General features: G+C 34.3%; 1 long non-coding RNA gene across 1 annotated transcript; it reads right to left on the bottom strand.

Annotated features, from left to right (window-relative positions):
* Window positions 1-1,919: 1,919 nt before the first annotated feature.
* LOC125590202 lies at window positions 1,920-7,877 on the bottom strand. Its single transcript, XR_007326410.1, has 3 exons — window positions 5,064-7,877; window positions 4,343-4,423; window positions 1,920-4,267 (listed from the first exon to the last, which is right to left on the bottom strand). It is a non-coding gene; the product is annotated as an uncharacterized LOC125590202 (long non-coding RNA).
* Between the last annotated feature and the right edge of the window lie 3,468 nt (window positions 7,878-11,345).

Here is an 11,345-nt window from a genome sequence, read left to right as displayed (position 1 = left end):
TGTGATGAAATAGGTTTTTAGGGTTGATGATATCTATATAAGTCTGAATGTTTCGTATTTAATTTTTGTTAAAAGAAGTTTTGGATTATTATAAGATTTGGTAATATTTTATGGGTTTTTTTCAAAAATGACTCAAAACTCAAAGTCAAACACGACACTAACTCATGATTCTTTGGAACTTTCATTTGACCTATTCACCCAAAAGTTCGAATTATTCACGAAAATGTCATTCTTATTTTTTCTAAAATGAATATTTTACTTTATCATCCTCATCTTCATCAAGTATTTACAATATTGTCATTGTCATGAATACACCAACCACCATGACCAACCCATTTGAAGCTCTTAATACACCTAAAAATTAATTTTCACTCCTCATATCTCATTTCTTATGCACTGAAACAACATCTCTTTCACTTTCTCTGTATTCATCCAAAAAACACAAGATTTTGATTCTAAACTTTTAAAGGTTCATAAAGCCATTGAAGCTTATGATTCTTGGTCATTAACAAGTGGGTCGCTTTCGTGTTGAACTTATATGTGCTTGGAGAAGCTAATCAATTTATTTCACTGGTTGAATGTATAAAATCCAAAAGAAATTCCAGATCTGTTCGCCAAGAAGACTTTTGTATAAGTCTTCTGTTCGTGGAAGACTTATACGAAAGTATTCTAGTCAATGCAGAGGTTAGTTTTGAAATTGACTTTATGTGTGTTTTTTAGAGAACACTTCTCTGGAAGTCTTCCAACTTTTCTTTGTTAACAAAAAAAATCTCGAAAATACTAGAGAAGACTTACCGGTAAGTATCCTCGGATAAAGATGTTAGTTTTGCAATTGACCGAGTTGTGTCAGAAATTTGACTTTCTTTAAAAAACTTCTTGGAAAGTCTTCTCAACTGTCGGTGGAAATCTTTTCACTGTCGGTGGAAGTCTTCTCACTGTTTGTGAAAGTCGTCTAAGGTTTCTTTTGCAATTTCAAAATAAAACTTAAATATTTAATTTTAATTAGACAACTTTCATGACTTACACAGAAGTTTTCCAGAATTTTATTTCAAGATCCTGGTCAAACTTTTGGTTATCACAGAAGACTTTTGAGTAAGTCTGAAGTCGTCTAGTTAAAATTAAATATTTAAGTTTTATTTTTTAATGGCAAAAGTAACCTGAAACGAATTTCAGCAACAGTGTGAAGACTTCCACCGAGATTTTGGAAGACTTACTTGTAAGTCGTCTAGAGAAAGTCAAATTTCTAACACAATTCAGTTAATTGTGAAACTAACATGTTTATCCTAGAAGACTTATCGGGAAGTCTTCTTTGGTATTTTCGAAATTTTTTCAAAAACAAAAGTAAGCCAATGTTTACAAAGGAAGACTTCAAAAGAAGTCTGTTGTAGAGTAGACTTCTCTAGAAGTCTTCCTTTATAAATTTTCAATTCCAAAAATGACCTATATGGAAAACTTCCTAGAAGTCTTCTGGCAGGAGACTTACTAGAAGTCTTCTAAGTCAGTGTGTAATAAACTTTCATTTTTTCTAAAAGTAAAATAACTTTTTAAGATTTTCTTGTTAATTCATATATATTAGTCGATATTGGGTCTCTTGAATGAAATTCATAACTTAATTAGTAATAATTATGAAATTACCAACATTCATGTTTATTAATGTTTCTAGCTAATGAGAGAAAACTTATGGGGAAGTCTTGTACGTTAGTTTTTGTAAAACTTGTATTTTGAATTTCAAGATATATTTTTTAACTTTCAAAAGTGTTAAGTAACTTAAAGAATATCAAGTCATATGGTTTAATGTGTCTTCTTAGATCGTAAGATATACTTTTTAACTTTCAGGAAATTTAAATTTTCATTTTTACTTAAAATTTGAGTTTTCCGCTTAAATTTTCTGCTTATATTTTATTTCCTGCTTGAAATTTATGTTTTCCGAGAAGTCTTCTAAGAAGTCTTCTCGTGAAAGTGTTATATGTTTGAACTTATGCAATGTTTGATTCTTGTGAAAGTGTTATATGTTTGAGCTTATGCAATGTTTGATTCTTGTGAATTTGACTAAGTTTTCTTGAGATGTCATCTCTCTTAGTTGTAGTAATTTTGACAATTTTTTTGTGATATTGTGTTTTGCTATTGAAGTTGTATCAATAACTTTAATAATGTCAAGTACTTTTGGCAAGATAATATTTTAGACATTAACATATTTACCAAAAAAAAATTCATTAATATCTCTTCAAATTTACAAAAGAATTCACAACTAAAAGAGAACACATACGAATCACAAAACATACCATACACAAAAGTATTATAGATCATTCATCCACAAAAACAAGCTTGGAGTCCACTTGACATTGGAGAAAACGCTGTCAGAAGACTTCCTTGTCTTCTAGCGCATTATATGTTAGAAGACTTCCAGAAGACTTCTAAGAAGTCTTCAAAAGTCTGATTTAGATCTGAAAAACCTGCAAATCCAAAAACCTTTAATGGCTTCAAAACAGAGAAAATGAGTGGAAGATGAGATAGAACTACCTTTAAAGAACCTATGAAAAAACATATCCAAGAATTTAGATATACCTTTAAAGGAGTAGAAGATAAGAACTATGTAATAAAAAACCTGCAAAAGAAAATGAATTAGTGAGAAAGACATTTGACAAAAAATGATAAATTGATATAAAGTTTGGTGTTTTCAAGTTTTAAGAGATTGGAGAGAGGTTGGATAGTTTTAGTTTGGGAAAAAAATTAAGAGCTTTAAGAAAGCAGAAGTTACCAAATGAAGAAAATAGAAAATTTGCTAATTTGAAACAACTTATAGCTACTAGGATAAACATGTTAGTTTTTTAACTTTTTTACAGTTTGACTTTGAGTTACCAAATGAAGAAAATAGAAAATTTGCTAATTTGAAACAACTTATAGATAATTTGAAACAACTTATAGCTACTAGGATAAACATTCAGACTTACATAGATATCATCATCCCTAAAAACCTATTTCATCACAATTCAGTTAATTGTGAAACTAACATGTTTATCCTAGAAGACTTATCGGGAAGTCTTCTCTGGTATTTTCGAGATACCAATTTGAAACAACTTATAGCTACTAGGATAAACAACTTATAGCTACTTCCTTAGAACAAAACCAACTTTTTGCAGTTTTTGACTATGACTACCATTACACTTTGCAAAAATTCATATCAGTTGATTGAGAAGCCAAAAAAATAAAGAAAAATACAAAACATGATCTTAACATACATGAGCACTTATGAAAAATATAATGGTGAAAAGTTTTGCTTGGTTTTGCAATTTCAGTAATGCTCTAAAAATGGTAGAAGATATGATCTTCCATCTACGGTAAAATAAATGGTAGAATCTGCTAAAAAAGCTAAACTATACTGAAGTTAGAAAACGTAGTATGCCAAATTTGCGTCCATCTACCTCCGTAGAAAATACAATCCAATATTTGTTCTATTTTCTAAAAGATGGCAGATCATGCCGTCTTCACTTTATTCTTTCCTCCACTATTGGTAATGTCTACACTCTACTATTATCTCTTTCACTATCAGCAGAACGTTGGCTCTACCATGTCATCTATATACATTTCACCGGTAGAATCTCATTTCTGCATGTTTTGTTTCAAAATTCCAAAAATTAAGCCTAAAAACGGTTAGTAAATATTTTGAAGATCTTGAAAGTATTTTCTTTACTTTTTTAACTTTTTAACTTTTTTTACCAAAATTTGACTGCAAATCGTAAAAGGAAGTCGTCTTCCTCAACAATCTCTTCTTTGTTTCTTCTCCTCTTTCTTTTGTCAATCTAGGTTTTACTAGGATGCATATCTATTCTTCTTGTGGTTTGTGGAACTCGTCGGTTAGAAATGGATGGATTTTTCTTGCTGAAGAAAAAAGAGGTAGGTTACTGAATTTGGATGGCAGTTCAACCTTTGAGAAGCTAAAGTTGATGGTTGTGAGGCTTTGGAATCGATCTAACCCTAGTCAATCTCGAGTTTAGCTACTTACCTAACTGTGGACAAAAACATGAACATACATACGGCTGACGTCGACATCCCACACTAGTCTTGTTCTTCCATGAGGAGGAAGTTGACATGTCCCGTAGTCGTGTAGAAATACTTCTACTTTAAACTTTTTCATGTCTTTTACAAAAGTGGAGTATGAACACTTGATTTGGTTACTGAATACGCAGCTCATGAAAGCGACCATGTTTGCCTTCCATCGTCGCAATGTTGCCCTCTCCCGGAATAAAAATAACATGGCATCAATTTCCTGAAAAGTTCTTGTTAACCTTCTACACATGAGCAAAACGAATAACATATAAAGTACAAATGTATATCCTCTCACATAGTTCTTTAACCCTCCGTAGGTCCCACTATATATGCTGACATCTCACATGTAAACATAGAAGGTCCAATCTGGAGTTTCCTGAGATAAATATAAAAGATATTAGCTACTTTGCTATTAAAACGTAAAAAAAAAAAAAAATCAATTGGAAGTGCATGGCCACTGAACCAATTTGACCCAATATTCTTCGGGGAAAAGAACCAAAGAGTAATCATTGTATTTTACACGATCCTCGTGTAAATCTATATCCCGTAAAAATGGCAGTGCAGTTTCCTTGGTCTTAAATGAAGTCAATGGGGTTATTCATTCCATTGGGTCATCAAATTTTTCTTTTTGGGATGGATCGAATCCTTTCACATATGAATCTTGTGTAAGATTTTCAATTGTCTTCCTTAAATACCCTTGTGTACCCATCTCTAGATCAATGTTAGACAACTGGGAGATAGTTACATTATGCAAATTCCCATGAAAATCAGGGATTTCTACAGTTTATTTAGATTCCATCTCTGAAAATTTCCAATTAAAAAAGGTAACAAAGTTAGAATTATAATCAAACGCAAAATATTAATATATCCACAACTCATAAACATCACATTTTAATTCCTAGAAGAAACCAAATCCAAAACAAATATCAACTAACTCAGAGAATGGAAATCACAAAGTATTCAGAAGATCTAGTCAGATTAAGAAATCACATATTGAGAAAAAGGGTTTAACGTACATAGCATATTAGGTGGCAGAAGCTATGTGTCCAGTGACGGAAAGACGACGACAACGAAGACCTGAAGTATATGACATCGAGAATGGAGTGTGTGTCTATGCTGCAATCTGATTGGAATTAGCAAAAACAAATATTGCTATCTTAATGGATCATTTAGGATTGGAATTAGTTGTGATGATACAATAATCATCGAGAGAGAGAGAGAGAGAGGGGGAAAGGTATGCTTTGTTGAGATGAGACAGTTATGGAAGAAAATATGCAATTAACTTAAAGCCACAACAATATCAAACCCAAAAAATCGTAACCACTCCTCCTGATCTTGATTTCTTTGAAGTTTTAGGCTAATTTTTATTGATATAAATTAATTTATAATAGATTAAATGATGTAAATGATGTAGACTAACATAAAATAAAATCACTTTATTAAACTGATTTTAAATGAAATACAGTTAGATATTTTTTGTTAACATCAGTTTTTATTGATGTAAATATTGTATCATTTTAATAAATAATGTTAACTAAAAATAATATATGCATAATTTATTTAATCGATGTAAATGTCAAAAAATAATATCAATTTTAGCGAAGTGATACAAATTAATATAAAATATATCAGTTTAGATGAGTTGATGTTATATTAGTTAATAATACCATCATTACTATAATTGATTCCAAATAATGAATATTTGTTTCATTTAGAAATAAGTAATTTAAAATAATATCACTTATTTTTGTGATTCAAATTAATTGGTATAATTCAGTCTTTTTTTTTGTAGTGCTTCCTGCTAATAACACAACCCAAAACAACATTAATACACGACCAGGAATATCATACATTCAAAAGTGGCACAAAATATTACAGGCTTGTGTTTGATACAGAAACATCTTAGCTAAAAGATTACAACATGTTACAAAATATTACAAACAAAACTTCATTTCCTGTTTACCTTTCTTTTAGGACGAGGGCTAGGTATTGTCGAAGGCTGGGGTATCTCGGATGCAAGGACATCGTTTCTTGAAATTATAGTTGATGTCACTGTTTGCTTGAGTTTTGCAATCTCACTGTCAAGCTTGTCAAAGCCATGATCTACATGCTTTTGACCTCTTCTTTCATTGAGTTGAAGGAAGTGTTAAACAATCTCATAATAAAGGTCTTTATTTCATCATGGAGACATGTGTTCTGTCCTGCCGCATGTTGGCAAAGTAGTTGTCTCTTCCTAGATTCAGAACCGGGATCCTTTGCCTTACTCTTGACCCTTCTTTTAACTACAGGCTCAATCGGTTCTTCATCTTCAATTATTTCTACTTCATCTTCCACAGCAACATCATCTTTCTCATCTAGCTGATCTTGAGTCAATATATCTTCCTCGACTTCCCAGACGAATTTGCTCCACTCAAATTTTGCACTGATTAAGGAAATAATTTTGTCAACTCGTTCATCTTTCTTCTCCTTCTTCCTTTTGAAGATCACATTAGCAATGACATCATTGTTTCCTGTATCAGAAATGAATGGAAACACGACCGCTTTCTGTAAATAGAAAAGCAAAGAACATAAGTATTTATAATATAAACAAGTAAATAAATTTGATGTTTGTGTTCACCTTTCCAAGTGCAGCCTCTAGAACAGTGATATCATGATAAGAAATATTTCCATTTCCATACCAATTCTGACATCTCACACTGGTTATCCCTTCGTTGTACTTTCGACCCAACAAAGTTCCAATGCCCGAGATCGCCTCCATAAGCCAAATCTGTAGGGCATAGGAGAATCCATCCAATACATAAATGTTATTCTTCAACTTGTACCTTGCTTTCTGTATGGACTCTAGTAGTAGATCGTAAGCATGAAGACCCCACGGATACTTCCTCATTTTATCAAGATCTAACACCAATTGATATCACTCCTTATATCACACAATTCACCCTAAAGAGTGATTTATACTCTCTCAAATAAGAGGTCGAGTTGTAGTACTTAGGGATCGAATCTACAGATAGCTAGGGCACACAAAAGATCTAATAGTTATAGGATTAAGCTAGGCTAATAGTTTATTAATGCAGTAAATATAGTAAATTGCAATGGTGAGCAAGGCAGTTGCTCGGCTGATTGATTGAGGTTTGATGGAAGGATGGTTACTAGATCTAGGGTTTCTATTTATGTAATCAGGATTATAATGATATAGAGACTAATTGTTGTATGTAAGATATTAAAGAGCTCAACAATTAAACACAAATCGATCAGCTCTCGCTTCTAGATTCGTCTATTGACTAAATCTAATGATCTCAACTATCGTTTATCGATCAATTAGAAAGTGTCGATCGATGATTCTAGAGGAATATTGATCGATACACCTTTCACGACGTCGATCGATTATTCTATTAGAATATTGATCGACAGACTTCAAGCAAGCTTTGGGCGCGGTTTGATAAAGTACTCACTAGGGTTCGTAGATTAGTTATCACTTGTTTCTAGCAATCCTAGTTCAATGAGGATCTATTCAGAGAAAAGACCAAGTTATCGCTTGTGCCTAATGATTCTAAGATCAGGGTTCTAGTTCGCGACTCTAGAACACAAGCAGTAAGAACATCCTATTGACGAATATCACAACCTAGCAATTCTATATTTGGGGCTAATCCCTCATAACCTATTTGAACCCTAAACCTAGCAGGTGGATCTATTCAAGCATGAAGTTAAGCATGAAGTTGTCACAGAAACTCATAGAAAGAATAGATATAAAACTGATAAAAGCAATAAAGAAACCAAAGGAGCTCCAGGAGGACTCTGAAGGAGTTCCTCCTTTCTCTCCTAACCTAGAACAAGAATAATATAAAGCTTAACCGTCAACAATGGCTTAGAAATAACATAAATAGGGTTTTAGGTCGTCCAAGGGTATTATGGTAATTTGTGGTTGCTTCTGGGCTTCAGTCGGTCATAAAATATGCCCAGCCCATATTCTTTCATCACCGTCGACCGACGCCAATGCTGTTTCATCGATCGACAGTCCTGCATCTCCTCGACAGCTTCCTCTCGCGAGGCAGACTGACTATTCTTCAGTAAAACGGACACAACCTCTGCTACAGGATGCTGATTGACCTCAAACCAGTGGCATTAGAAAGCTAACTCAAAGCTCTATCTTGTGTAAAACGATGGGATCAATCTAACGGTGGGAAGGTCTCCATCCATAGCTAAACATCTGACGCGTCTGTGCAGTTATGCACCTCAAAAGTCTCCAAAATCACTATATTTCTCCAAAACGTCCCAGAACCTGTAAATACTCTAAATAGACTCTATATAGTAGTAAATATATATTAAAACACTTATATACCATGGCTGAAAGTGGGTAAAATCTATGGTATAAAAATTAGAATCATCACCTCTGCAATATTGCAATCCACATCTAAGAAGTCCTAATCACAAAAGCACATTATACCATATCTTAACTTAGCAACCAAATTCACCTAGCCAACAACTTAGCAAATCATGTCTGACATTCCCCTCTACAAACCTCATTTCTTAACATAAATAAAAGTGCAGGCTTTACCTTGGGAGTATCGATCACAAGATGCAAGAATAGTATCTTGATCTGCAGGTAAAAGTTAGTTTCTATCTTTTCTCTCTACTAATTTCTCTCTTTAGTCAAAGTCTGCTTCCATTGCATTATCATTGACCAAGATTGGACAAACTTCCATGAATCAAGCCTTAATGGTGGTTGCCACCAAGTCATGTTCACTTCTTTTTGACATATATCCAAGAATTCATGTGAATCAAACCTTGATGATTGCCGCTACCAAGTACCGTTCGAATTCTTTTTGTTGGAATCCTTATGAAACAAGCCTTAATGGTTGTAGCCACCAAGTCATGTTTGGATTCCACCTAACTAACACTATATATATATATTTTTTTTTTCTTTTTCTTTCTTTTTCCTTTTTTTTTCCTTTCTTTTTGTTTAAAATAAATACCTCTACCTATAAATCTATGGTCAAAATAGAGAGAGAAAATGTGATAAATCTACACAAGGCTTTACCTTCCAGACTTGTTTGAAGAATCCGATCCCATGTATACCAAGCACCAAGACAAGCAGTTGTGTCAGGTTTAGTGTTGGAGGTCAGTTTTGGTTCCTTCAAACAATCTCAGCAAGTGTGAATAGTTGACAGGTTGATCCACTTTAGTATATTTAGTACTATCTGCAATCAGTAAGTCTAGAATGGTGCTAAAGAGTGGTTAGATAACAAGCAAAAATCTAATAAGTTCATTATCCCTTTCTTGACTCAATAAAACTCTTTTGAAAACATTTTGATAAGACTCATGAACACACTAATATCAGTAAACATCCCCCCCAGACTTAAATTACACTGTCCCCAATGTATATCTAGTCGGAGTTATGGTGATAACATAAGCATAAGTACACAATTTAGCAAGTAAGAACGATAACCTGACCGGGTTAAGTGTCGATCGATGGAAAGGAATTACCATTGGTCGCTGCAGATGGTGTACTGTCGATCGATATTGACATGCTCTCATCGGTCGATTTTAAAATCGTCTACTCAGATCTTCTCATTTTTTTTAAATAGCTAAATAAAACGCAATATTAGTTGAACATCCCCTAGACTTAAACAACACTATCTCTAGTGCTACACATTCTAAGATTGGTGGGGAAATAAATCATAAGCACAATATTTAACAAGGAAAAACGGTATACCTGACTTTGATGTGAGTGCCGACCAACACAGTTAAGTAGTGATCAATACTCTTGAAGCTCTGTCGATCAACACAGTTAAGTGGCGATCGATCGATGCTAGTGATGCTCTGTCGATCGATGCTGCACAGCCATCGTCGATCCTCGTGCAAACTCGTCTTCCTCAGATCTTTTCCTTTTACCAAACATAAATAAAACACTAAAAGTTAGTAATAGATAACTAATAAAACCAATTCAATTTTTTTCGATGAACAGTGATTGCTACAGTAGCCCTGCTACAGTATCACAGCTACAGTAACTCCTGATTTTCTACTACAATGTCGGTCGATTTTCTTGCTATAGTGTCGCTCATTTTTTTTTTGCTGCAGTGTCGCTTGGCGCTGCTACAGTACTGTTGTTACTGTTCACTTTTTGTTTTTTACCTACATAAAAATAAAAGCAAAAAATAGTAACAATCTAACATAAACTGATTGAAATTACCTAATAGTGGGTTGCCTCCCACTCAGTGCTTTGTTAGTCTTTTAGCTTGACTTTGGAGATCTGATTTAGTCTGGATGATAATGAGAACTCGCTCCAAAAGAAGTCTCAATTTCTACTCTCTGAAGCTCTATCATTCTTGTGTGAAAGCCTCCTCCACAGACTCTTCTCCTTTGTCTATCATCTCAGCAATAAGGAGTGCTCGAAGTTTTACAAATGGATGTGAGAAGCATATGTTGCGCACTCTGGATTTCCTGACACCATCTGAGAAGTGAGGGATCAATGATAGCTGAGAACCTCCCTTGGTCCTTTTCCTCTTCTTCCAATTTCTCCTCTTCTTTCCCCCCAGACTTGTCTGATCGCGTGGTGGTTTCTCCATCAAAAAGATTTCCACACACATCGAAATCCTTCTGCTCTGATATGCGCCCAGTGTCGATCAATGGAGAAGTGGTAGTGTCGATCGATACCGGTTTTTTGGTGTCGTTCGATGGTATCCGGTCGGTGTTGATCGACGATGTTTCTGTTGGGCCTTTATCGACTTCATCTCTATATCGCAACCCTCTCTGAGAAGTTTCTATGTGCTGATGATCATCCAACACCTCAACGTAAGAACTTAGATGCGCACCTTTATCTGGTGGGATAGGAAATTCAACTTCAAACACATCGCATGGAACCACAATCTTCTAAGGGTCATATATCCTCTTCACTCTTTTGTGAAACCCAACAGCATCTTATGCGCAGATAGGTGGTCTCAGATGTTCATGGACAGCATGGTGTGAAGCTTCAGACTTGTGCATTCTCTCCTCAATTGGTTCCATCTCAACTATGCAACCTGGCGGAACGTCCAGCAATGGGCATCGATCGATATTAGGTGGGTGGTTGATATCACTCAAATTACCCTAAGGAGTGAATTACTCTCTCAAATAAGAGGTTCAGATGTAGTACTTAGGGATCGAATCCACAGAGACTCTAGGATTACACAATAGATGGTCTTTGAAATAGGCTAGATTAATTGGTTTATAGGTTTTAAAGTAGTAAATGGATTTGTGAGCAAGTTTATTGCTCGATTGATTTGTTTTGAGGTTGTTAACAGTTGGGAGAATAGCTAGAT

Source organism: Brassica napus, chromosome C7 (genome assembly GCF_020379485.1).
Source record: "Brassica napus cultivar Da-Ae chromosome C7, Da-Ae, whole genome shotgun sequence".
NCBI classification, from domain to species: domain Eukaryota; kingdom Viridiplantae; phylum Streptophyta; class Magnoliopsida; order Brassicales; family Brassicaceae; genus Brassica; species Brassica napus.
The sequence above is the reverse complement of the archived record's forward strand: the minus strand, read 5'-3'. Positions and strand labels throughout refer to the sequence as shown.